We start from the raw sequence: 25,102 nt of genomic DNA, 5'->3' as shown, positions 1-25,102 counted from the left end.
ATCCAAAAGCTTACGGAATTGTGGTCACTATTCGCCACATGTTCTCCCACTACAAGATTGATGACCTGGCCAGGCTCGTTCCCTAATACTAGGTCCAATATCGCCCCTCTATAGTCAGACTATCCACATATTGTTCCAAAAAACCTTCCTGGACACATTTAACAAATTCCTCACCATCCAGACCCCTAGTCTTAAGGGATTTCCAGTTAATATGAGGAAAAGTAAAGTCTCCCATTACAGCAACCCTATTATTTCTACATCTATCCAGAATCTGTTTACATATCTGTTCCTCAACTTCCCGTGGGTTGTTGGGAGGCCTGTAGTACACCTCCATCATAGTGACTGCCCCCTTCCTGTTTCTGAGCTCTACTCACAGTGTCTCATTTGAAGTTTGAGAAGTTTGAAGTTTGAGACTTTCCCATTTCAGTCAAAGTACTCTTTTAACTATGTCAATCTCTCTGACACAGAAATTTGCTACTAAAAGCTCAGAATCTCATTTGATCAGGTTTTATTTGTTGCTTGTAAAAATTCAAATCCTTTTTTTAACTTTCTTTTTCTATTTCTATTCCAGAGGGGGAGAAAGTGGTATTTCTCTATGTCCTCACTTCTCGGCTGTAAATTCTGGAGGGAATGTTTTAAACCCTTTGACTGTTGTGATTTTAAAGAGTAAACACAAAATATGGTAAGTTTAAGTTGGAAGAAAGGATAAATGTTTATTCACACAATACCCCAAAATGTAAATGCAAAAAAAAATTATTTTCTCAAAAACACAGATACACACACAGGAAAAGATGAATTCTAGAGACGAAGCATTGGTTTATTCACCAAATAACAAGCAGTAAGTTGCAAGTTAAAATTAGTCCTATAAGATGTAACCAATGCAGGCCGAATTGGTTCTCTCTTGTGCATCTTTGAAGCTAAATGGAGACAGAAAGTCTGGGCTAATCCGAGAAAGTTGTGGCTGAGCTTCTGTAGCGAAGAATCTTGCAGGTGAAAATAAATTAGTCCTTCCATAACTGCCTGGGAAAACTGTTCATATGATAGGGTTCCTTTCTTCTCACTCCAGAATCGTCCCTCTTGACTTCATCTTGGATCAAGGTAAATTGTCCATAAGCCATGTTGTTCTTTTTTTTAAAGTAAAAATATCAATTGTCTGCATAAGACTGCAGGCATATATTAATTTTTCTCTCCCCCAATTCAAATATTCTTTTCTTCTTTTATTTATATTTCAGTACTTGATTTGACATTAATTCACTTACATTTATTCATGCTTGTATATTTCCTTCTTGGTTTTTGTACTGATAATTTCACAATCCTCCAGTCTGGTTGGTTAAGAAGATGTACACAGGCGGTTGCCCTGTTCAGCAAGATCCCAAATGTCTGGTTACACTTCGCTGCATCACACCTTTCAATGACTTGCTGTGCAAAAAATGAAATTATTTATTGTAAATGTAATGTCTAACTAATGGCAGATAATATCAGATGCTAAGCATACAGCAAAATATAGCCCATTAGTTTTGGAAATATAGGGTCTTGTGCACAACAAGTGTGCAGGCCCTGGGCAATAGAGTTGTGTTACATTTTAATGTGCTGTGAGTACTGGGTATGAAATACTCTTTAGGCCTATATAGTGCCTGATAATACAGGGAACCAGTGCCTTACGTTCTACGGCGTCTGAAGATTGCACCATTAATCCTACAGTGTTTACAACATCAAAATGTCTCAAACAACCTGCAGCACAATTACTTTTTTGAATTCCAGCAAGAATGCCAGTAATCTCCAGCGAAGAGGAGTTCATCTGTTTCTGATGGATCTGGTTGAAGAAAGAATATTGGTCAAAATGAAAAGATTCTTCTGCGCTTCAAATATTGCCACAGACTCAATCATTTCTATCTGAGCCACCAGAACACGCAAATAGAATCTTGTTTAGCCTCGCTGAAGAATTGTACTTGAGTGTTTTCTTCAAATGCAAATTTATTTTACGGGATGTGGGCATCGTTGGTTAGGCCAGCATTTATTGCCCATCCCTGGTTTCTCTTTAGAAGGTGGTGGTGAGCTGCCATCTTGAACCACTGCAGTCCTTGAGGTGTAGGTACACCCACAGTGCTGTTATGGAGGGAGATCCAGGATTTTGCCGCAATGATAGTGAAGGAGCGGCGATATATTTCCAAGTCAGAGTGGTGAGGACTTAGAGGGGTGGAGTTCCCAGGTATCTGCTGCTCTTGCCCTTCCAGATGGTGGTGGTCATGGGTTTTGCTAGATTATGGAAAGAAATATGAGAAGCATAGTAGACTTACAAACTGAAATAAATAGCATGGGGGGTAATTTTACAGCCCCCATCATTGTATTTCAAGTAGGGGGCGTACACAAGAAACAGAATGGATGGCTAGCACACTGCCTTTCCACCCATCCCTGAGCTGTCCCCTATAATATGGTGGGGGGTAAAGTATCAACCAGCCCAATCATCCTTAGGCCTGTTGAGGCCTGACCAATTAATGGCCTGATCCTGCCTCCACCACAATAATATGTGCTGGTAGGAAAAGTGGAATAAAGGAAACCAACCCCCCTTTTCACCAACTCTGGTCAAAAAGCGGGAAGGTATGGGGTACCTCCTTTGGGACGTGTCCTGTGCCCATGAGGGAGGGGCACCCCCTCAGGATGGTACCCCACTTTGTACCTCCACTTCTGATCTCTAGATCGTGTTCCTCCAAATCCTCCTCACTCGGGTCCACAATACCTCCCTGAGTAAAAACCACGACACCTTTCAGTCTGGCATAGAACATATGGATCTTCCCTTTAGGACTGCTTGTGGTAGCCGATACTCTGGAGTTCCGGTGCTCTTGGGAATACTCGGCTGCTGACCAATCTGAATAGCCGGCAACACATGAGAGTGGGACTTTGTTTACTTGAAGGGTAAGAGTCCTCCTCTCAGCTTTAAAGGCTGTCTCCAGCATATTATCGCTGTGGGAAAGTCTCTTTTGAAGTTGGTCATCTCAAGACTGAATTTTCTTAGGTAAGCAATGATGTGTTGGACAAGCTGGGTCTATGTGGACTGCGTTTGATGCAATGTAGAGAGAGACAGGCTTCCAACACTTGAAGAGGTGCAACACGATTTTATTGAACAACTAACTATAATACATGCTTAACTGTGGGTTGACACTATGCTGACTTGACTGGAGACCTGAGGCTAACCTGACCAGACTAACTGACTACCACATGGAGTATGTTCTAGCTGCTGCTCACGAGCTCTGACTGTCTCAGAGGCTGGATCCCGGGAGAGAGGGAAAACTGGTGCCCTCTGGCTTTATAGTAGTCGTGTCCTGTCTGGTGATTGGCTGCTGTGTTCTGTGTGCTCACTGGTCATCCTGTGTGTCAATCACTGCCTGTCTGCACTCCATCATATACCTGGATGTATATTATGACAAGCAATATGCCCCTACCCTCATAATATATGCCCCCATATTGTGGTTTAAAATTATAGAACCCATATTGTGGGTTAAAATTGTGGAATGATACAGCACAGGGAACAAATTTTGTTTTTCTAGTATTCACAGTATTTTGCTTTTATTTTACTGTTTAATTCACTGCCACCTCTCTTCGAGAATTTCCTAATTTGAAATTCTGCTGCTCTCTGTGATGGGATTTCTGTTTGTTTCATTCACCTTGTTTGCCTTCATTTTCTTTTACTTTGCCTCTTGGCGTTTGACATCTTTTCTATTGAACCTCTCCAACACAAATATTGCCACAAGATCATTTGCGTCTATCTGAGCCACCAGAACAAGTGATTAGAACTTTGCACTCCCCTTTGTTGTACAAAGCATAAAACCCACCACATCTCTATCTCCCTTCAGTTCTGAAGAAGACTCATATTGATATTGGACTCGAAATGTCAACTGTTTCCCACTCGACTGATGCTGTCAGACCTGCTGAGGAATTCCAGCAATGTTTTTATTTCAGGTTTCCATCATCTTTTGCTTTTATTTTGGTGTTTTCTAGCATAGCTCTTTAAGCCTCTGTTAAAAAAGAAAAATTTTGGTCTGCCTTCTTAATCACATTACCTCCCTGTCCTGCCACATTCAGGGGTCGGTGGACATGCACTCTCACAAGTCGCATTGTACTTTTACACTTCTCAGTATCATATCATTTATTGTGTACTCCTTTGTCCTGTGCAATTCCATTACCTCAACACTTCTCCAGATTCAATTATATCTACCATTTTTCTGCTTGCCTGATTTATTCCTGCTATCTTCAGATTGACATTGGGTGGCATGTTGGCACAGTGGTTAGCATTGCTGCCTCACAGTGCCAGGGACCCAGTTTCAATTCCGGACTCGGGCTACTGTGTGTGTGGAGTTTGTAAGTTCTCCCCCTGTCTGCATGGGTATCCTCCGGGTGCTCCGGTCTCCACCATTACCAGCTTGGCACCCAGGCAGTGCCACCCAGGTACTGTCAGGTTGCCGGGGTACTGCCAGTATGACAGTATCAAGGTGCCTGAGTGCCAGGTTGACACTGTCAGGTATCGGGTCCGGGGGGCCTCGCTGGGTAGAGGGGAGTAAGGAGGGGGAGAGGTAAGTGGGGGTTCCCAGGAGCCTATCAAGGTTGGAGGGATGAGAGGGGGTTCACAAAAACCTGAAAGGGGGGGTGTCATAAAAAAGGTGGGACTTGAAAGGAAGGGGAAGATCGGGGCAACTTTCCAAAATAGAGCCCCGATCTGCAAGGAGACTTTCCTGCTGGCGAGCTTTTAAGTGAGGCCTCAGTGGAGAGAATCTCCCCAAGGCCAAAGTTTGGCAAAGAGCCATTGAATAGCCGGATCTTTCTCGGCATTACAGGCCCGAGAATCATCCCACCAAACGCACTGTTCCGCGAACTTCAACTCAAGTCTGCTGAACCGCGCCCTAAATATTCATTAAGAACATAGAGGGAGAACATCTTCTACCTCTACATGCAGGTTAATCTTTGGACTTTAATTAGCAACCCACTTGCTCTTTATGTAAGTATAAATATCTGTGGGGACTTCCGGTTGCGGCTATGCGGAGCTAAGCCGCACGTTCGGCAGCTCCCGCCAGGAACGGACTTTTGGGCTCTTTGAATGGCCCCCAGCGGTACTTGCTCGACGGTTCCCGACGTGGGAAGGTGTCTGCAGCGGATCCCCAGTGATCTGTGGTCTTGACCAGGAGCGGGGCCAGCAGAATAGCGGTGGCGGCGCCTAAGAAAAAGCGGGGGAAGAGGGTCAGGATGGCGGCCGGCGGAGGCCTCGAGGAATGGAGGAGGTGGGTGCGGATGCAGCAGGAGACTATCCAGCGCTGTTTTCAGGAGCTAAAAGTGGCGCTGCTGGACTCACTGAAGGCGAATACGGACAAGCTGCTGGCGACGCAGACAGCCCAGGGGTGGAGATCCGGGAGCTCCGACAACAAGCCTCTGAAAGAGAGGATGAGGCCGCGGCCCTCACGGTAAAGGTGGAGATGCACGAGGCGCTCCACAAGAAGTGGCAGGAGCGGTTCGAGGAGATGGAGAACCGGTGGAGACGGAAAAATTTGCGGATCCTGGGCCTCACGGAGGGGCTGGAGGTGTCAGACCTGGGGGCCTATGTGGTCATTTTGTTGAACTCGCTGATGGGAGCTGGGTCCTTCCAGGGATCCCAGGAGCTGGAGGTACCCACAGAATACTGGCCAGGAGGCCCAAACCGAATGAGCCGCCACGGGCGGTGCTGGTACGGTTCCACCGGTTCGTTGACCGGGAGTGCGTGCTTGGGTGGGCCGAGGGGGAGTGGAGCAGCAAGTGTGAGAACACGGTAGTACGGATCTATCAGGACTGGAGTGCGGAGGTGGCCAAGCGGAGGGCCGGGTACAACCGGACGAAGGCGGTCCTCCACAGAAAGAGTGTGAAGTTTGGCATGTTGCAGCCGGCGCATCTGTGGGTCGCCTACAGGGACCGGCACTTTTGTTTTGGGTCCCCAGAGGAGGCGTGGGCCTTTGTGCGGGCCGGGGGGTTGGACTCTGACTGAGGGTCGGGGGTTTGTAAATATCTGTGTTAACGTTTGGTGGGAAGGGTCTCTGTTTTATGCTGTTTCATGCTGTTTTAAGCTGGTTGTGTGCTGTTTCTAGGTTGGGTGGGGTGCTGTCTTTTTTTGCGGGGTCGGGGTCGGGCAGAGGGAAAGCGCGGGCTTTTCTTCTGTTTCCCACGCTGAGGGTGGATGGTTGCAGGGTCGGAGCTGAGAAGCGCAGGCTTTTTTCCCGTGCAAGAGCGGGAGGGGGAGGAGGAGGGTCTTCTGATGGGTCTGGGGGAGGAGGAGTAGCCCCACGTTGGGAGGGGTCAGAGTGTGGCGGGAGCTGCCGGGGTCAGCAGAAGTTAGCTGGCTCACGGGAGTGCTACGGAGGGAGTAACGCGGCTGGGAGGGGTCCTAGCCTGGGCGGGGGGGGGGGGGTACCGGGTTGCTGCTGAAATGGCCAGGAAGGAGCTGGAGTATGCAGGGGAGGCTGGGGTGGGGGTAGGCCGCTGTGGGGAACGGGCCGAGCGAGGAGCGCTCGCCTGGGGCGGGCAGGGGACGGGTTATGGCTAGTCGGCAGGGGAGGGGGGCAGGGAGCCCTCTGATCCGGCTGATAACTTGGAATGTGAGGGGGCTGAATGGCCGGTCAAACGGACCCAGGTGTTTACGCACCTAAAAGGGCTGAAGGCGGATGTGGCCATGCTTCAGGAGACGCACCTGAAGGTGGCGGACCAGGTTAGACTGAGGGAGGGCTGGGTAGGCCAGGTGTTTCATTTGGGGCTGGATGCAAAAAATCGGGGGGGTGGCGATTCTGGTGGGAAAAAGGGTGTCGTTTGAGGCGTCAAAGGTGGTGGATTTATGGACCAGATGCGAGGGGTGGATCTGTGGAGGTTCGCGAGGCCGAGGGCTAGGGAGTATTCATTTTTTTCTCACGTGCATAAAGTCCCGGATCAATTTTTTTGTCCTGAGCAGGGGGCTGATCTCGAGGGTGGAGGATGCCGAGTATTCGGCCATAGTCATTTTGGACCATGCCCCGCACTGGGTAGACCTTGAGCTGGGGGAGGAGAGGGACCAGCGCCCGCACTGGCGCCTGGAGGTGGGACTGCTGGCGGATGAGAAGGCGGGCGGGCGGGTTCGGGGGTGTATCAAGAGGTACTTAGAGGCCAATGATAATGGGGAGGTCCGGGTGGGGACGGTTTGGGAAGCATTGTAGGCGGTGATTAGAGGGGGGTTGATTTCCATCCGAGCCCATAGGGAGAGGGGAGAGCAAAGAGAGAGGGAGAGGTTGGTGGGGGAGATGGTGAGGGTGGACAGGAGATACGCGGAGGCTCCGGAGGAGGGACTGTTGAGGGAGCGACATAACCTTCAGGCCAAGTTCGACTTGCTGACCACCGGAAAGGCGGAAGCTCAGTGGAGGAAGGCACAGGGAGCGGTGTACGAATATGGGGAGAAGGCGAGTAGGATGCTGGCGCAACAGCTTCGTAAGCGAGACGCGGCCAGGGAGATCGGTGGACTTAAGGATAGGGGAGGAAATGTGGTGCAAAGGGGGGTGGCCATTAATGGGGTCTTCAGGGACTTTTATGGGGAATTGTACCAGTCCGAGCCCCCGGTGGAGGAGGAGGGGAGGGGGGGGGGGGGATGGGGCGCTTTTTGGACAGGCTGAGATTTCCAAAGGTGGAGGAGGGACAGGTGGAGGGGCTGGGGGCGCCGATTGAGCTGGAGGAGCTGGTCAAAGGGATAGGGAGCATGCAGTCGGGGAAGGCGCCGGGGCCGGATGGGTTCCCGGTCGAATTCTATAAAATGTATGCAGACCTGCTGGGCCCTCTGTTGGTTCGGGCCTTTAACGAGGCAAGGGAGGGGGGGGGCTTTTCCCCCCCCGACTATGTCAAGGCCGCTGATTTCCGTGATCCTTAAACGGGACAAGGACCCCCTGCAGTGTGGATCAGATAGGCCGATCTCGTTGTTAAATGTGGATGCCAAGCTGTTGGCGAAGATCTTGGCCACAAGGATAGAGGACTGTGTGCCGGGGGTAATTCATGAGGACCAGACGGGGTTTGTGAAGGGAAGGCAGCTGAACACCAATATACGTAGGCTTCTGAATGTTATCATTATGTCGGCGGTAGAAGGGGAGGTGGAGATAGTGGTAGCATTAGACGCGGAGAAGGCCTTTGATAGGGTTGAGTGGGGGTACTTGTGGGAGGTGCTGGAAAGGTTTGGGTTCGGGGAAGGGTTTGTCAGTTGAGTGAGGCTGTTATATGAGGTCCCGATGGCGAGCGTAGCCACGAATAGGAGGAGATCGGAGTACTTTCGGTTGTACCGGGGGACGAGACAGGGGTTTCCCCTGTCCCCTTTGCTCTTTGCGTTGGCAATTGAGCCCCTGGCCATGGCGTTGTGGGAGTTGAGGAATTGGAGGGGTCTGGTGCGGGGTGGGGAGGAGCACCCAGTGTCATTATACGCAGATTACTTGTTGCTATATGTGGCGAACCCAGTGGGGGCAATGCCGGAGGTGATGAAGATCCTTAGGGAATTTGGGGGCTTTTCTGGGTACAAGCTCAACCTGGGTAAGAGTGAGCTGTTCGTCGTGCACCTGGGGGATCAAGAGGAGGGGATTGGTAGGCTCCCACTGAAAAGGGCAGGGAGGAGCTTTCAGTACCTGGGAGTCCAGGTGGCTAGGAGCTGGGGGGCCCTTCACAAACTTAACCTCACTAGGCTGGTGGAGCAAATGGAGGAGGAGTTTAAAAGATGGGACATGTTGCCGCTGTCGCTGGCGGGCAGGGTGCAGTCCGTCAAGATGACGGTGCTCCCGAGGTTTTTGTTCCTGTTCCAGTGCCTTCCCATCCTTATCCCGAAGGCCTTTTTTAGGAGGGTCAACAGGAGTATTACGGGATTTGTATGGGCGCATGGGACTCCGAGGGTGAGAAGGGTGTTTTTGGAGTGGGGCAGGGATAGGGGGGGCTGGCGCTGCCCAACCTCTGTGGTTACTATTGGGCTGCCAACGCAGCGATGGTGCATAAGTGGGTAATGGACGGGGCAGGGTCAGCATGGAAGAGGATGGAGATGGCGTCCTGCGTGGACATGAGCCTGGAGGCGCTGGTAACGGCGCCGTTGCCGCTCCCTCCAACGAGGTATACCACGAGCCCGGTGGTGGCGGCTACCCTCAAAATTTGGGGGCAATGGAGACGGCATAGGGGGGAGGTGGGGGGCTCAATGGAGTCCCCGATACAGGGGAACCACCGGTTTGTTCCAGGGAGCATCGATGGCGGGTTTCTTGGCTGGCACAGGGTAGGTATTAGGAGGTTGAGGGACCTGTTTGTGGATGGGAGGCGTGTACCATGTCATGCAGGAGGTGGATGAGGCCTCGGTGGGGGAGCTGAAGGGTAAATGGGAAGAGGAGCTGGGTGAGGAGATTGAGGAGGGGACGTGGGCGGGTGCCCTGGAGAGAGTGAATTCCTCCTCTTCCTGTGCGAGGCTTAGCCTCATACAGTTCAAGGTGCTGCATAGGGCCCACATGACCGGGACGAGGATGAGTAGGTTTTTCGGGGGCAAAGACAGGTGTGCTAGATGCTCGGGGAGCCCAGCGAACCACGCCCATATGTTTTGGGCATGCCCAGCGCTGGGGGAGTTTTGGAAGGGGGTAGCAAGGACGGTGTCGAGGGTGGTAGGATCCAGGGTCAAGCCAGGCTGGGGACTCGCAATTTTTGGGGTTGCAGTGGAGCCGGGAGTGCAGGAGGCGAAAGAAGCCGGTGTTCTGGCCTTTGCGTCCCTAGTAGCCCGGCGGAGGATTTTGCTTCAATGGAAGGATGTGAGGCCCCCAAGCGTGGAGGCCTGGATCAATGATATGCCGGGGTTCATCAAATTGGAGAGGGTGTCATTTGCCCTGAGGGGATCAGTACAGGGGTTCTTTAGGCGGTTGCAGCCTTTCCTGGACTTCCTGGCAGAACGGTAGGGAAATAGGCCGACAGCAGCAGCAACCCGAGAAATGTGTATATGTGTTTATTGAATATGCCGGGTGCTTATCTATTTCTTCTTTTTGTAGTTGCTGGGGGGGGGTTTGGCTTTGGGGGTTATTGTGTTTTTTCTTTTTGTTGTTGTTAATACGGTTTTCTTGTTGTTATTTTATGTTTTTGATATGTTTTTGAAAATCTTAATAAAAATTATTTTAAAAAAAAATATCTGTGGGCTTTCCTTGATTTACTTGCCAATATTTTTCATGTTCTCTCTTTGCTTTCATATTCCCCGTTTGATTTTCACCCCCGCACTTTCTCTACTACTCAAGGCTTTCTGCAGTATTGAGCTTTTGATAGCTGACATAAGCATCCCTTTATCCTACTCGGTATGGTCCTCGACAGTCGGGAGACCAGGAGCGAGAGCTCGGGAGTTCTGGGGTGCGATTCTCCGAAGTCACGCCGATTGGGAGAATTGCGGGAGCGCGTCGGACCGGCGTCGCGTGAAAAACTGGCGCGGCCCGCTATTCTCCCAACCGGCATGACATTGGAGAATCGCGCCCCAAATTTGTGTCATCGTGTTTCGCGCGCAAAAACATGGAGAATCGCCCGATGCAGCCAAAATGGCGATTCTCCGGCACCCCCGCTATTCTCCGGCCCGGATGGGCCGAAGTCCCGACGTCGTGACGCCAGGTCACGCCGTCGCCGTCCACACCTGCTTTTTAAAGTCGCCAGCCAGTCGTGCTGGCTGACGAGGAGTGAGGAGGTGAGCGGACCGTCCCGGAGTCTCTGCAAACTGGGGAAGGCATCCCCGAGAACGCTGCGGCCAGTGGGGGGGGGGGGGGGGGGGGGGGGGGAAGGGTGAAGTGGGGGCGGGGGGGAGAGGGAGAAGTTGGGGGGGGAGAGGGAGAAGTGGGGGGGGAGAGCGAGTAGTGGGGAGGGAGAGGGAGGGAGAAGTGGGAGGGGGAGAGGGAGAAGTGGGGGGGGGAGAGGGAGTAGTGGGAGGAGAGAGAGGGAGAAGTGGGAGGGGGAGAGGGAGAAGTGGGGGGAGAGAGGGAGTAGGGGGAGGGGGAGAGAGGGAGTAGGGGGAGGGGGAGAGAGGGAGTAGTGGGAGGGGGAGAGAGGGAAAAGTAGGAGGGGGAGAGCGAGTAGTGGTAGAGGGAGAGAGGGAGAAGTGGGAGGGGGGAGAGCGAGTAGTGGGAGGGGGAGAGAGGGAGAAGTGGGAGGGGGGAGAGCGATTACTGGGGCGGAGAGAGAGGGAGAAGTGGGGGGGAGAAAGGGAGTAGGGGGAGGGGGAGAGGGAGTAGGGGAGGGGGGAGAGAGGGAGTTGGGGGAGGGGGAGAGTAGTGGGAGGAGAGAGAGGGAGTAGTGGGAGGGGGGAGAGAGGGAGAAGTGGGAGGGGGAGAGGGAGAAGTGGGGGAGAGAGAGGGAGTAGGGGGAGGGGGAGAGGGAGTAGAGGGAGGGGGAGAGAGGGAGTAGTGAGGGGAGAGAAAGGGAGAAGTGGGAGGGGGAGAGCGAGTAGTGGGAGGGGGAGAGAGGGAGAAGTGGGAGGGGGGAGAGCGAGTAGTGGGAGGCGGAGAGAGGGAGAAGTGGGAGGGGGGAGAGCGATTACTGGGGGGGGGGGAGAGAGGGAGAAGTGGGAGGGGGGGAGAGCGAGTAGTGGTGGGGGGGGAGAGGGAGTAGAGGGAGGGGGGGGAGGGAGTAGGGGGAGGGGGGAGAGGGAGTAGGGGGAGGGGGGAGAGGGAGTTAGTGGAGTGGGTCGTCCACCCCCGGATGCAACATGTCAGCCGCCCTGCCATGGCAGGACGGTCACGAGGACACGGCCGCTGGTTGCCCTGTGGCTGATGGCCACAGCCCACTGACGCACCGGTGAGGAGGACGTGTTGTTAACTGCCCGTTGGACGCAGAAAGTGACCAGGGGTTAGGCTGGCCGCATGTCAGCAGCGCGACCAGGCCACCGGGACACACAGGTATCCCGTGGCAGGCGGCTGCCAAGGTGTTGACTAACCTCCGTCTAACATGTTGTTTCCCTGCCCCCTACCACCCTTCTGTAGGCTAGCACAATGTCTGTGAACAGAACAACTATGTTCAGCGCAGTGGTTGGGGCCGCTGCACTGCAGTTGGACATCCAGCAGCGTCCACAGCCACATCCCACAGTGGATGCAGGGCCAGCTGCAGCAGCAGAGGGAAGGGCCGAGGAGTTGCCAGTCGTCGAGCAGCATGGGGGGGAGGAGGAGGAGGAGGGGGAGGAGGAGGAGGAGACATTGATGGTGGAGCCAGGGCGACGGGGCGACGAGCGAGGCCTAGGGTGTACCGTGGCCGGATCTCTTTCGAGACACTGCCGGACATCACCTGTAGGAGGAGACTCCGGTTGAGCAGAGAGACGGTCACACATATCTGTCACCTCGTGGCGCACCTCGCCCCACGTGGAACGGGAGGAGGACACGCGATACCGGTTGCCGTCAAGCTGACGGTGGCACTTAACTTTTATGCGACCGGCTCCTTCTAGTCTCTGAGCGGGGACCTCTCCGGGATCTTGCAGTCATCGGTCCACAGGTGCATCCGGGATGTGACTGACGCCCTGTATGCCATCGCGGACCGCTACATCACCTTTCCCAAGGACAGAGCAAATCAAGAAGCACAAGCCCGTGGATTTGCCAACGTGGCCGGGATACCGATGGTCCAGGGGTCATTGATTGTGTTCACGTCCCCATGCGCCCGTCTGCAGGCAACGGGGAAGTGTTCACAAACAGGAGGGGGACATACTCCATGAATATCCAGGTGGTATGCGACCCCCACATGAAGATCATGCACGTGTGCGCAAGGTTCCCCGGGAGTGTGCATGATGCGTACATTCTTGCGCATCATTCATCCCTGCTATGTTTGAGGGATGGCCCCCCCCCGGCTGAGGGGCTGGTTGCTGGGCGACAGGGGTTATCCACTGAGGTCTTGGCTGATGACGCCCATACGGAGGCCTCAGACAAATGCGGAGACCCTTTACAATGAGGCCCATGCAGCAACCAGGGGTGTGGTGGAGCGCTGCTTCGGTCTGCTGAAAATGCGATTCGGGTGCCTGGACCGCTCCGGAGGGGCCCTGCAGTACCAGCCCGACAGGGTCGCTCGCATTGTCGTGGTCTGCTGTGCGCTGCACAACATCGCGATGCAGAGGGGAGATGACCTGCTGCAGGAGGCGGAGGGAGAAGCCACTGGCAGTGGTGCCAACACGGAGGAGGAGGAGGTTGGTGGTGTGTCGGGCGCAGCACACAGACATGACCTGGGTGCTGGTGATGTCTAGGAGGCTGCACGACGGCACCAGCGAGGACAGCGGGCAAGCGACGCCTTGGTGGCAGCAAGATTCACGCGCCGCGTGTGACGGCATTGCTGAACACTACCACTACCACCTGCATCGCCAGTCGTGCAGTCAGCACACAACTGCCACCCCCCCCCCTCCCCCACACCCCCACTCTGCGTACACTGCTCCACTTCGAGATCACCCTTACCACTGTGGCACAACGGTATGGCACAACATTGATGGCTGTGTCAGCGGGTGTGATCAGTGCCATGTTGAATGATGACAGCCCGCTCTGCGATGAGCTGTGAGCTCAGAATCATTAGACAAAGTCTGACTCATGGCAATAGCTGAACCATCCATCTCGGTGGTCGCTGAGTTCGTCAGGGACACTCCATCACGTGCCCGCGTGGGGTATCTGTGGCAGGGGGTGGGGGGGGGGGGGGGGGAAGGGACTGCACACCCGGCACCGAAGTTTCACCGCTCGTCAACCCCAGCGACACTCGGTCACCATCACGATCCCCGTGGCAATGGAAAAATCACACAGTCTTACAAGTTAGGTGCAACAGCGAGTTTAATGGTGAATATGATGTACAGATGCCCTAGCCCCTACAACTAAACTGTGCCCTTCACCCATGCCAACTTACTATGTGTCCCTCTTCATTGCCTTCCGGACCCTACCACTACGTCTAAGTGAATCCCCAGATGGTACAGCAGGAGTGGAGGCGGACTGCTGAGAATCACGCCCCGCGACATGTCTCCCCGTCGGCACTCATTTCCTGGGGCGACCCGGCCTTGATGGCCCAGGCTGCTCCGTGGCCGTTTTGGATGACGTGGTGCCACCTTGCTCTGCCCGCTGCCCACCCGATGCACCAGGGATGGGACGGGGGGAGGCCGAGCGTTCAGGGACGTCCCGTGATGGAGTTAACGGGACGGGCCCCAGAACCTCCTCCTCCCTCGGGGAGCCCGGTGGCCCCCGGGCTTCACTGTGGGACGGAGGTGCAACCGGGGAGGTGCCCAGTCGCCCCACCGACACCTGGCACTGCCAGTCCTGGAGGCCTGCAACCGTATCGACCAGGGTCCGAAGGTTCGCTGAGACGGAGTCCAGGGAGTGAGACATTCCCGCCAGGGACTGCGACCTCAACCTGTGAGTGCGCGATGCCATCCAGCACGTGTGTCAGGCAGTCAATGCTCTCCGCGACTGACTGCTGGGACTGTGCCATGGAGTGCTGGGACTGTGCCATGGCGTGCTGGGACTGGGCCATGGCGTGCCGGGACTGTGCCATGGCGTGCTGGGACTGGGCCATGGCCTGGTGAGACTCTGCCAGGGCCCGTAGCGCGCCGGCAATGTCGTTTCGGCTCTGGCACATTGCTGCCTGTGAGAGGACAACCCTCTCCAGGGCCGAGGATGACGCGTTCACATGAAGCCCAACGCCTTGCAGTACCTGACCCATGCACAAAACCGCTCCACCCATTGCCTCGACCGCGGACGCCACCCGTGCGGTGTCGGCCTGGATGGCTGCCATGAGTGGCACCTGCTCTTGGACGCGGTTTGACTCCTCTAACTGCGTCTGTAGCTGCTGGAAGTCGGCCCTCATCCTGTCATTGTGTCCCTGGGTTTCAAAATGCATCAGCTGTCCACGTGGGTCGAGTAAATCCAGGAACCCGGGAAACGTCTGGGAGCCAGCTGAATGCCCTCCGACCGTCCAGCCCCTCGGCTGCTCCGACCTCCACCTGCTGTACTGGCTCAGCTGTGTGATGCACACCAGACCGTGACCGAGGAGCCTCATCACTTAATTGCCCAATCGAGGTGAGTGTCTCTGGGATGGTGGATGGTGTGGGAGACAGCAGTGCCGCAAGATCTAGGTCAGCGTCGGTCATAAAACCAGCAGTGTCCTTGTCTCAGTCATATCCGAGCGTAGGCTGCACGCGGCCCATGTCTGGTTCTCCCTCAGGTGACTCTGTTGACTGCGTCGCCGTCCTGTGTGCGTCCTGCTCGACGGTCCTAGGTTGGGAGGATGGCACTCCTGGCTGACCTCCTTCCACCCTCTGGCGTGCGGCCCTGGGTGCGGTGGTCGTGGCAGATGGGCACCTGTGTGTGGCAGCAGATGGCCCTGGACGTTCGTCACGCCCTAGGGAACAGAATACGGGGTTAGTTATACACGCTCAGCCGGGCGTAGGATTGTCCAGTGGGTAGAGTGTGAGGGGACAGAAGATGGGGGGTCCAGTGGGTAGAGTGTGAGGGGACAGAGGATGGGGGGGTCCAGTGGGTAGAGTATGAGGGGACAGAGGATGGGGGGTCCAGTGGGTAGAGTGTGAGGGGACAGAGGATGGGCTGGGGGGGGGGGGGGGGGAGGGGGGGGGGGGGTTGTCATGCAGGGTTGTCTCACTTGGTTCTACATCTCCAACTGCGCATTGCAAACCTCCCGGGTGCCAGATCCCCCAGCAAGGTCCAGTGCCCTCTGCTCGAACACTGTCAAGGGGTGCAGAATGGGTGAACCCCCTCTGGTCCTGTTTCGCTCCCAGTTGTTGTGAGCAGTCTTGTCCTGTTGGGGGGTGGGGGCATAGATAGATCATGACAATTCGGCAGGTATCATCAGGGCGTTCAGATATTGGCACAGGTTGGGGGGAAAGTTGCAGCTACACCATGGCATCTCTCCAGGGGGTCGCAGCGCTCATGTGGGTCTGTGACTACTTTGTTAACCACCCTCCACTCACTCTCGCCCCCCCCTCCCCTCCCCTTCGTGCCCGGGAGGGGGAGGTGGGTGATGAGGGACATGGGGGGGGGGATTGTTGTGACCCGGGGGCACCCTCTTGGCACTTACCCTGGCAGCCCTGGTGAGGTTGTGGAGCTTCTTCCGGCACTGCTCCCCAGACCGAGGGGTCTGCCCCACAACACTCACTGCCGTGCCCCCTCACGCCAGGCCCGTCGCACAATGCTGGCAGGGTGGCGATGCCCTCTTCTAGGGCAGATGATGCCCCTCCGTTGCTCCACCTCATCGATGAGGGTCTCGAGGTCAGTCGCACCGAACCTCTGGCCGGCCCTCCGTGGCTCCATCAGTTTCACCCCCTCACTTGTCGTCGCTCGCGCCCTTTTACGACGTGGAGCGGCGTCATTCGGACGTCGCGAGCTTTTGCCATCATTCCCCACGTGTTTCCCGCGGCCCCGCTCCTAGCCCATTTCCGGGGCCAGAATCGATTGGGAACGGGGCCCTTTCGCGCCGTCGTGAAACTCGGCCGAGTTCACGACGGCCTTCCCGATGCCGTGCGGCAGCGGAGAATCGCGCCCCCGGGCTCAGGGTAGAGTTGGGGGGGGGGGGGGAGTTTGGAGGGTGGAGGGGAATGAGTGCAGATCCTGAGACTGGAGCCAGGAAGATGGTGGATGGGAGGACACTTTAGACCATGAGACCTGGGGAGTGGAAGGGTGGAAAGTGAGACGAAGATGAATTAATAACTGACGACGATCAGGTGGTGCTCTCGGTCTTATAGTGGAACAATTTGTTTTTCGGACTAAATGAAAAACTGAATAAATTTGTATTTTATTTAAGTAATTAATTTCCTCATATTTTTCAGTGCAGGTTGCTGAGTGAGTGCGAGAGTTTTGAGTGTACAGGATAGCTTTTTGCAGACTATCAAATTTATTCCAAATTAGAACTATTGATGTCAAATTGTAATTGAGAACATTGTATACACTTAAAAGCAAAAATGTTGACAAAATATTTGGGTTGGGTCAGTGAGTCAGATGGGTTTTTACAACAATATGGTAGTTTCAAAGACATCATTATTATTAATGTTCAGTTTATTAAGCCAAATTGGTTAATTAATTGTATCTAAACTTCATCAGCTGCCAAGCCGGACTTTGAACTTGATGGTGGTTTTTTTTCCGACCCCCCCCCACCCCGGGTCGGAGAATTGCCGGGGGGGGGGGGGGGGCGGCGTGAACCCCGCCCCGCCACCCCGCCGCTGACTGCCGAATTCTCCGGTGCCGGGGTTTTTACGGGGGCGGGAATCGCGCCCCGCCGGTCGGCGGCCACTGGCAACGGCCCCCCCCCACCCATTCTCTGGCCCACGATGGGTTGAGCGGCCACCCGTTTTCAGCCAGTCCCGCTAGCGTAAATCAAACCAGGTCCGTACTGGCGGGACCTGGCTCCACGGGCGGCCTGCAGAGTTCTCGGAAGGGGGGTCAGGGTGATCTGGCCCCGACGGGTGCCCCCACGGAGGCCTGGACCGATCCAAACAAATTACTTTATTTTGTTCAAAAACATTTTATTAAGGCATTTATAAATTTGTAACAGCAATTTCAAGAGGAAAAACAACAAAATAAATAACACCTACCAAACCAACAACCACACCCAGCCAATCAAACTGAATTACGATCACTACTATAAAAGTACTCTCCCTATGGCTATCTCCACTGATATTCCTATTACCTGGCCAGCTTTATTCCCTAAAATTACATCCAGAACTGACTCCTCCAGCATATCATCCCTCCTCACAGCTACAATTGTTGCCTTAACCAATATTTCTTGCCCTCCCTACCTTTTACTCCCATCGATCTAATCTGAAAACCTTGCAATGAGGAATGTTCAGCTGCTATTCCTGTTTTTTAGAGATCTGGGGCAGAATTCTCTGACACCCCGGGAGGTTGGTGGGGCCGGGAATCTCGCCGCGCCGGTCGGCGGGCCCCCGCGCGGTGATTCTCCGGCCCGCAAAGGGCCGAAGTCCCGCCGCTGACGGGTCGATCTGGCCCCGGGGGGGTCCCCCCACGATGGCCTGGCCCGCGATCGGGGCCCACCGATCGGCGGGCGGGCCTGTGCCGTGGGGGCTCTCTTTTTCTTCCGCCCCACCATGGCCTTCCCCATGCGCCGGTATGACGTCAGCAGCCGCTGACGCACCGGCGCATGCGCGGACTTCCGCCGGCCGGCGAAGGCCTTTCGGCCCCAGCTGGCGGGGCGCCAAAGGCCATTTGCGCTGGCGGAGCGGGAGCCACTCCGCCGCGGGCCTAGACCCTAAAGGTGCGGAGAATTTGGGGAGGCCCGACGCCGGAGTGGTTCATGCCACTCCGGCCTGCAGGGACCGCCCGCCCTGCCGGGTAGGGGAGAATCCCGGCCATGTTTTAGTAATGGTTGTGGTCTCATACTTTCAAGCTTCTATGGGTGTCCTTGCTTAACTTCCATAATCATTAGACTGATTTCATTGAAGCATATATAACTAAGATTTACCAAATTTATTTTTAAGCTATTTTCTAGCCTTTGTTTCCACTGCATTCAATACATTTACTGATTTCTGCCTTCCATTTCTAGCTTTGTATCTCTCTCTTCTGAATCAATACTCAGTTTCCTATCATTCTGCCAAACTAGTTTAAACATTCACTCAACAATTCTAGCTAACTTGTCCACGACAATATTGATCTTGGCTCTGTGGAGGCGCAATCAGTCTGGCTTGTACAGATACCACCTTCTCAAGAACCTGTCCCAATGTCCCAAGAGTTTTAAGTCTTCCCTCCTGTACTGTAAACCAGCCATGTTTTTGCCAGTACTAGCCTATTTCTAGCTGCTGAGATGGCCCTGAGCACTTACGGTTCCGTGGCCGTGCATGAGCACGGTGGTGGCCTGCAGTGGTGGACACAGCCCGCGGATCTGGACTGCAAACGTAGTGCCCCCTTTGGCCGCTCGCACGCCCCGAACCACCCGCCCACAGTGCCCAGAGCCCCGAATGAAGCCCCCTGCCCATGGATCGGCCCTGCTCTGATTGTGGCGGCCCCAGACTGAGCCCGCAACCAGCATGCGAGGTTCTCAGACGGTGTGAGCACACGTAAACCACGCGATCGGGAACTTGGCCGATCGGGGACGAAGCATCGCGGGGCGGGCCTCAAGCAATGCCCTGAGGCCGTGGATAATCGGCTGCAGGAGTACGCCACTTTTCAGGGGGTGGAGAATCCAAAAACCAGCGCCGCTCCCCATATTGGCGTCAAAACGGATTCTTCGCCCCATTGCCGAATGTAATTTTGCGTCGCGGAGCGGAGACTCGAGCCCACTATCTCTCACAAGTATTCAGAACTGAAAATCAGTTGGAGAGGGTGCGATGCCCTCACTGGAATCCTGCCTGTCTAATAGTTCCCCCATTCCTCTTCTGCATGCTCACTTTTAAATTGTGAGGTGACCATTTTCTGAGTTCGAGCTCCTCCAGCGGTAAAACTTTCTGCACATGTGTTTGTGCAGAACATGTCCAGTGTTATGGGCCAGGGTTTAGAGCAGTGTTCTTCAAAGTCGGGGGCACGACCCACCTGCGGGTGGGTGTCGGGAGGGTCGTGGCGACGTTGTCCGCGGCGCTCCCGATCACGCAAATCCTCGCGCAGCAGCTGGCTTTTAATAACGCCGGCTGCAAGCGGCCGTGAACATGTAAAAAAAAAGTCTGCCACATTGCACGTACGTGCACAATGATGGGCGGCACGCGCATTCTGCGAACATGTTAAAAAATTGAGCCGCATTGCGCATGCGCGCCGATCATCGTGTGCGCATGCGCAATGCGGCTGAATTTTTTAACATGTTCGCAGAATGCGCGTGCCGCCCATCATCGTGCACGTACGCGCAGTGCGGCCTACTTTTTTACATATCGCAGAATGCGCATGCGCGCCGATAATTGGGCACTCACTGGTGTATTGCGGCCGACTTTTTGTTTAAACGGTTGCAACTTTTTGGATTACAAGTTCTGTCGTGGTTTTCATTCATTTATTCATTTATTTTATTCATTTAATTTTTATTTTTTACAGGTTCGGGGGGGGGTTTATTCATTTTTTTCATTTATGTTATTCATTTTTTTTTTACAAGTTCGGGGGGGGGGGTTTATTGATTTTTTTCATTTCTTTTACTCATTTTATTATTTTTTTTACAAGTTCGGGGTCTATTTGATAAAAAGTTACAGGAGAAATATGCAGAACTTTGGACAGATGGAGACTCCATGCATTCCGACACCGGAAGGCTTCACCTTCATCCAACAGGTTCCATTGGAGGAGCGTGTACGAAGGCCAAAGGGAACCAAACCATTTCCTCCATTTATGTCAGCAGCAAAGAAGGTAAGAGAAAATGGTGGGTTGCACAGGTTGGCTGGCGTGCGTCGCGAAGGTCGGCCGGCATGGGTCGCGAAGGTCGGCCAGGTCGGGTCCCGAAGGTTGGCTGGTTGGTAAAAGTGGGTCCCCGAAAAAAAAGTTTGAAGAACACTGGTTTAGAGAACCCCAAAGTGTGTCATGGATATCACCTGACCCACAACTTTTAATAAATGTTAGTATGGGGAGCACACGGCCTACTCTACAAGTCTGGTACAGCAGAAATGGAAAAGTACTTTTTAAAGCAAGACAATGTTTATTCTATAAACTCAAGTTAACCTTTTTAAAACATACAGTGAACATCGTAGCAACCATTAATTCAAATACAACACCCAAAGACTATAACACAAAGTAATCCTTTAAGCTTTCCTTTTAACACCCGTAAGACTTAAAAAAGAACTTTTAACAGAAGCACATCAGGTTAAAGTCACTACTGAGAGCAGTTATTACTTTAAAATCACCAAAGGATCGATTTACAGTTTTTAGATTACAGAGAGAGAGAGACTAATACCCCTTCTGGCTGTGACTGCAGCTATCCAGCTCTGAAAATGAATTCACTCGGAACACAATAGGAAGTAAACTGTGGTTTTAATAGACTTACAACTGAGCCTGCCTGCGACCAGAAGAACTGAGGGCAGGCTCACATGGCTGCAGCATTTTATACTTCCGGTAGTGGGTGGGGCCATGGGTGGAGCCATGGGCGGAGCCGAGGGTGGAACCCTGTACAAGCTCCTCATCTCCCCCATGGGCAGAGCTGCGCAACGGCTCATAGACAGAGCCCACAAGGACACAATACAATACAGTAGACACAATACAATACAGTGTGAATTACATTCACCACACATACCCTGCAGCAAACAGCCTAAAACAAAGTAAAAAAACTGATAGACAGCCCAACTCCACCCACTCTCTGACATCACTGCAGTAATAAACACCCATTTCTTAAAGGTACTCTCATTACAGATATTTATATACACACCCACTTATAAACACACATTTCTTAAAGGTACTCTCATATGCCACCTCCCCCCAAGAAAAGAAAAACCCATCAGCTTCAAGATGGTTTCATTTTTCACCTTTTCACTATCCTTTAAGAAATGCACACAGTAAATATACTTTTTCGTTTAAAAAAACAACACACGCAAACAGGTATAATAATATAGTCCATTTTTGCTCTTCTTCCTCCGACTGAAATCCTCGATTGACAGTCTCTTTGAACAAGAAGGTCTCTGCACGATCCATCCATTTCTCTACGCCTCGGCATGTCTCTTTAAGGTCAGATACTTTAGTTCAATCTGATCACAGAGTCCCTTGTAATTCTCCAACACAGGAGTATTGGTTATCACAGCTTTCAGACAGTTAAATGCCTGTTGAAACTCCGCTGTCCATTGAGATTTTCAACGTTTATTCAGCAAGTCCATCAGTGGAGCAACCACGCTACAAAACTTTTGCACAAATGTTCGATCAAATCCACTCATGCCAAGAAATCGCATTATTTCCCTTCGTCTTGAGGGTATCAGAAACCCCTCAAGGAAAGTGACTTGGGCTTTTCCAAATTCACTTTTGGCTAGGTTTATCACCAAACCAGCCTTCGGAAGTCGATCGAATAACTCCATCAGATGTTTTAAATGTTCTTTCCATGTCTGGCTGAAAGTTATCAGATCGTCAATGTATACCGCACAATTGGGTAATCCTGAAACAACTTTGTTAGTTAACAGTTGAAATGTGGCTGTGGCACTTTTCATGCCAAATGGCATAACTTTGAGTTGGTATATACCATCTGGAGGCACAAAAGCAGAAATCTCCTTCGCCCTTTCGGATGAAGGTCCCTGCCAGTAACCTTTAAGTCAATCCAGTTTGGAAATAAAAGCTGATTGTCCCACTTTCTCAATGCAATCCTCCAAACGTGGGATTGGGTAAGAGTCCATCCTTGCAACTGCATTAACCTTCCTATAGTCCACACACAACTGTTGGGTACCGTCTGGTTTAGGTACCATCACTATGGATGAGCTCCATTGGCTGCAACCCACTTCAATTGTGCCATTTTCAAGCATCCCCTCAATCGCCTTATTAACCTGTGCCAATTCAAAAGGCTTAAGTCTATATGGATATTTTTTGATTGGAACAGCATTTCCCACATCTACATCATGTATAGCCATTTTAGTACTTCCCAATTTATCTCCACAAACTTGCCCATGTGATATCAATAACTCTTTCAGGTCAGTTTGTTTTTCTTCTGGAAGGTAACTCAACAATTTATTCCAATTTTCAAGAACATCCTCATCTTCCAATTTAAATTGAGGTATGTCAAATTCACAGTCATCTGGATTTGGTTTGTCACTTTGAGTTAGAATCATTAAAACCTCCTTTTTCTCTCCTTCCCTTTCAAAGTACCATTTAAACATATTCACACGAAACAGTCGGTGAGTTTTCCTTCTATCTGGCGTTTTTACCACATAATTCACCTCACTGACTTCCGGTGGCGGCGATGTCCGAGTGAGCCGCACATTCGGTGGGCTCTCACTCCGGCGGGGTGGAACAGCTGATTCCCCGTGATAGCGGGACCACGGGGGCGGCAGAAAAGCTGCCGTGAAAGAAGAGGAGAGCGAGCTGCAGCAAATGGAAGTGTGGGAGGCCAGCAGGTGAGGAAGAAAGAGAGAGAGACGGAGGCAAGGAGGAAGCTGACCTGAAGGGTAAGATGGCAGACCCACGGACCTTCCTTCCTCCAGGACAAAGGGAAAAAAAAGTTTGGAGTTGCTGAGGAGGGACAGCTTGGACCCGCTTCAGATGCCCAGGAGGGGGGAAAAATTTAAGGTGCTGGGCAAAGGAAAGCGGCAGCGAAGGCGCTGAGGAGCGGGCTGCGGCATATGGAACATAGAACATAGAACATAGAACATAGAACACTACAGCGCAGTACGGGCCCTTCGGCCCTCGATGTTGCGCCGACCTGTGAAACCATCTGAAGCCTATCTGACCTACACTATTCCATTTTCATCCATATGTCTATCCAGTGACCACTTAAATGCCCTTAAAGTTGGCGAGTCTACTACTGTTGCAGGCAGGGCGTTCCACACCCCTACTACTCTCTGAGTAAAGAAACTGCCTCTGACATCTGTCCTATATCTCTCACCCCTCAATTTAAAGCTATGTCCCCTCGTGTTGGTCATCACCATCCGAGGAAAAAGACTCTCACTGTCCACCCTATCTAACCCTCTGACTATCTTATATGTCTCTATTAAGTCACCTCTCAGCCTTCTCCTCTCTAACGAAAACAACCTCAATTCCCTGAGCCTTTCCTCGTAAGACCTTCCCTCCATACCAGGCAACATCCTAGTAAATCTCCTCTGAACCCTTTCCAAAGCTTCCACATCCTTCCTATAATGTGGTGACCAGAACTGCACGCAGTACTCCAGGTGTGGCCGCACCAGAGTTATGTACAGCTGCAGCATGACCCTGTGGTTCCGAAACTCAATCCCCCTGCTTATAAAGGCTAGCACACCATATGCCTTCTTAACAGCCCTATTAACCTGGGTGGCAACTTTCAAGGATTTATGTACCTGGATGCCGAGATCTCTCTGTTCATCTACACTACCAAGAATCTTGCCATTAGCCCAGTACTCTGCATTCCTGTTACTCCTTCCAAAGTGAACCACCTCACACTTTTCCGCATTAAACTCCATCTGCCACCTCTCAGCCCAGCTCTGCAGCTTATCTATGTCCCTCTGTATCCTATAACATCCTTCAGCACTATCCACAACTCCACCGACCTTCGTGTCATCTGCAAATTTACTAACCCATCCTTCTACACCCTCTTCCAGGTCATTTATAAAAATGACAAACAGCAGTGGCCCCAAAACAGATCCTTGCGGTACACCACTAGTAACTGAACTCCAGGATGAACATTTGCCATCAACCACCACCCTCTGTCTTCTTTCAGCTAGCCAATTACTGATCCAAACCGCTAAACAGCGGGACTCTAGAAGGCAGAAGAAGAAGGAGAAAAAGGGACAGAGACAAGGACCTGAAGAAAATTACCTGGGACCTAAGATGGCGGACACACGGACCCCGGACTCAGCAATCCAGTTGGCGCTGGATAACATGCTCCAGATAATGAAGTCCAGTTTTGAAGCGCTGAAGCGGGACAGCTTGGACCCAATCCAGAAAGCGGTGGATCAGCTGAACCAGAGGCTGGACGCCCAGGATGTTAAAGTTAAGGAGCTGGGAGAGGCGGTGGAGGAGCAGGCGGATGCGCAAACGGTTGCAGCGATAGAAGTGGATGGCCTGAAAGAGCGGCAGAGAAGACTGCTGGACAGAGTGGAGGAGCTGGAGAATAGAGTCCGCAGGAACAATCTGAGGATGGTCGGCCTCCCGGAGGGGGCGGAGGGAGCTGATGCTGCAGCGTTTGTAGCAGACCTGCTGAAGCAGCTGATGGGAGCCGAAGCCTTTCCACGACCGCTGGAGCAGGAGGGGGCACACAGAGTGCAGGCAAGGCAGGGGCGGCCGGGCGGACCCCCCCCGCCCGATGGTGATTAGGTTCCACAGGTTCGTGGACAAGGAGCGGGTGCTGCAGTGGGCAAAGAGCGCCAGGAGCAGCACGTGGAACAACCGTGTTCTCCGCATTTATCAGGATCTAAGCCAGGAGGTGGCTCGGCGGCGAGCAGCCTTTAAGAATGTCAAGGAGGTGCTGTTCAAGAAGCACGTGAAGTTTGGTCTGCTGTTCCCAGCCTGGCTATGGGTCACGCACCAGGGTCAACACCACTACTTCTCCGAGCCCGAAG

At 52.9% G+C, this 25,102-nt stretch overlaps 1 long non-coding RNA gene across 1 annotated transcript in view; it reads right to left on the bottom strand.

Annotated features, from left to right (window-relative positions):
* Window positions 1-687: 687 nt before the first annotated feature.
* Window positions 688-25,102, bottom strand: part of LOC119972119 — a 43,598-nt gene continuing 19,183 nt past the window's right edge. Inside the window, exon 2 of the long non-coding RNA XR_005462007.1 lies at window positions 688-1,419. This is a non-coding gene — a long non-coding RNA (uncharacterized LOC119972119). The remainder of the gene's footprint in view (window positions 1,420-25,102) is intronic.

The sequence above is a fragment of the Scyliorhinus canicula genome, chromosome 10, assembly GCF_902713615.1.
Source record: "Scyliorhinus canicula chromosome 10, sScyCan1.1, whole genome shotgun sequence".
Classification (NCBI taxonomy): domain Eukaryota; kingdom Metazoa; phylum Chordata; class Chondrichthyes; order Carcharhiniformes; family Scyliorhinidae; genus Scyliorhinus; species Scyliorhinus canicula.
The sequence above is the reverse complement of the archived record's forward strand: the minus strand, read 5'-3'. Positions and strand labels throughout refer to the sequence as shown.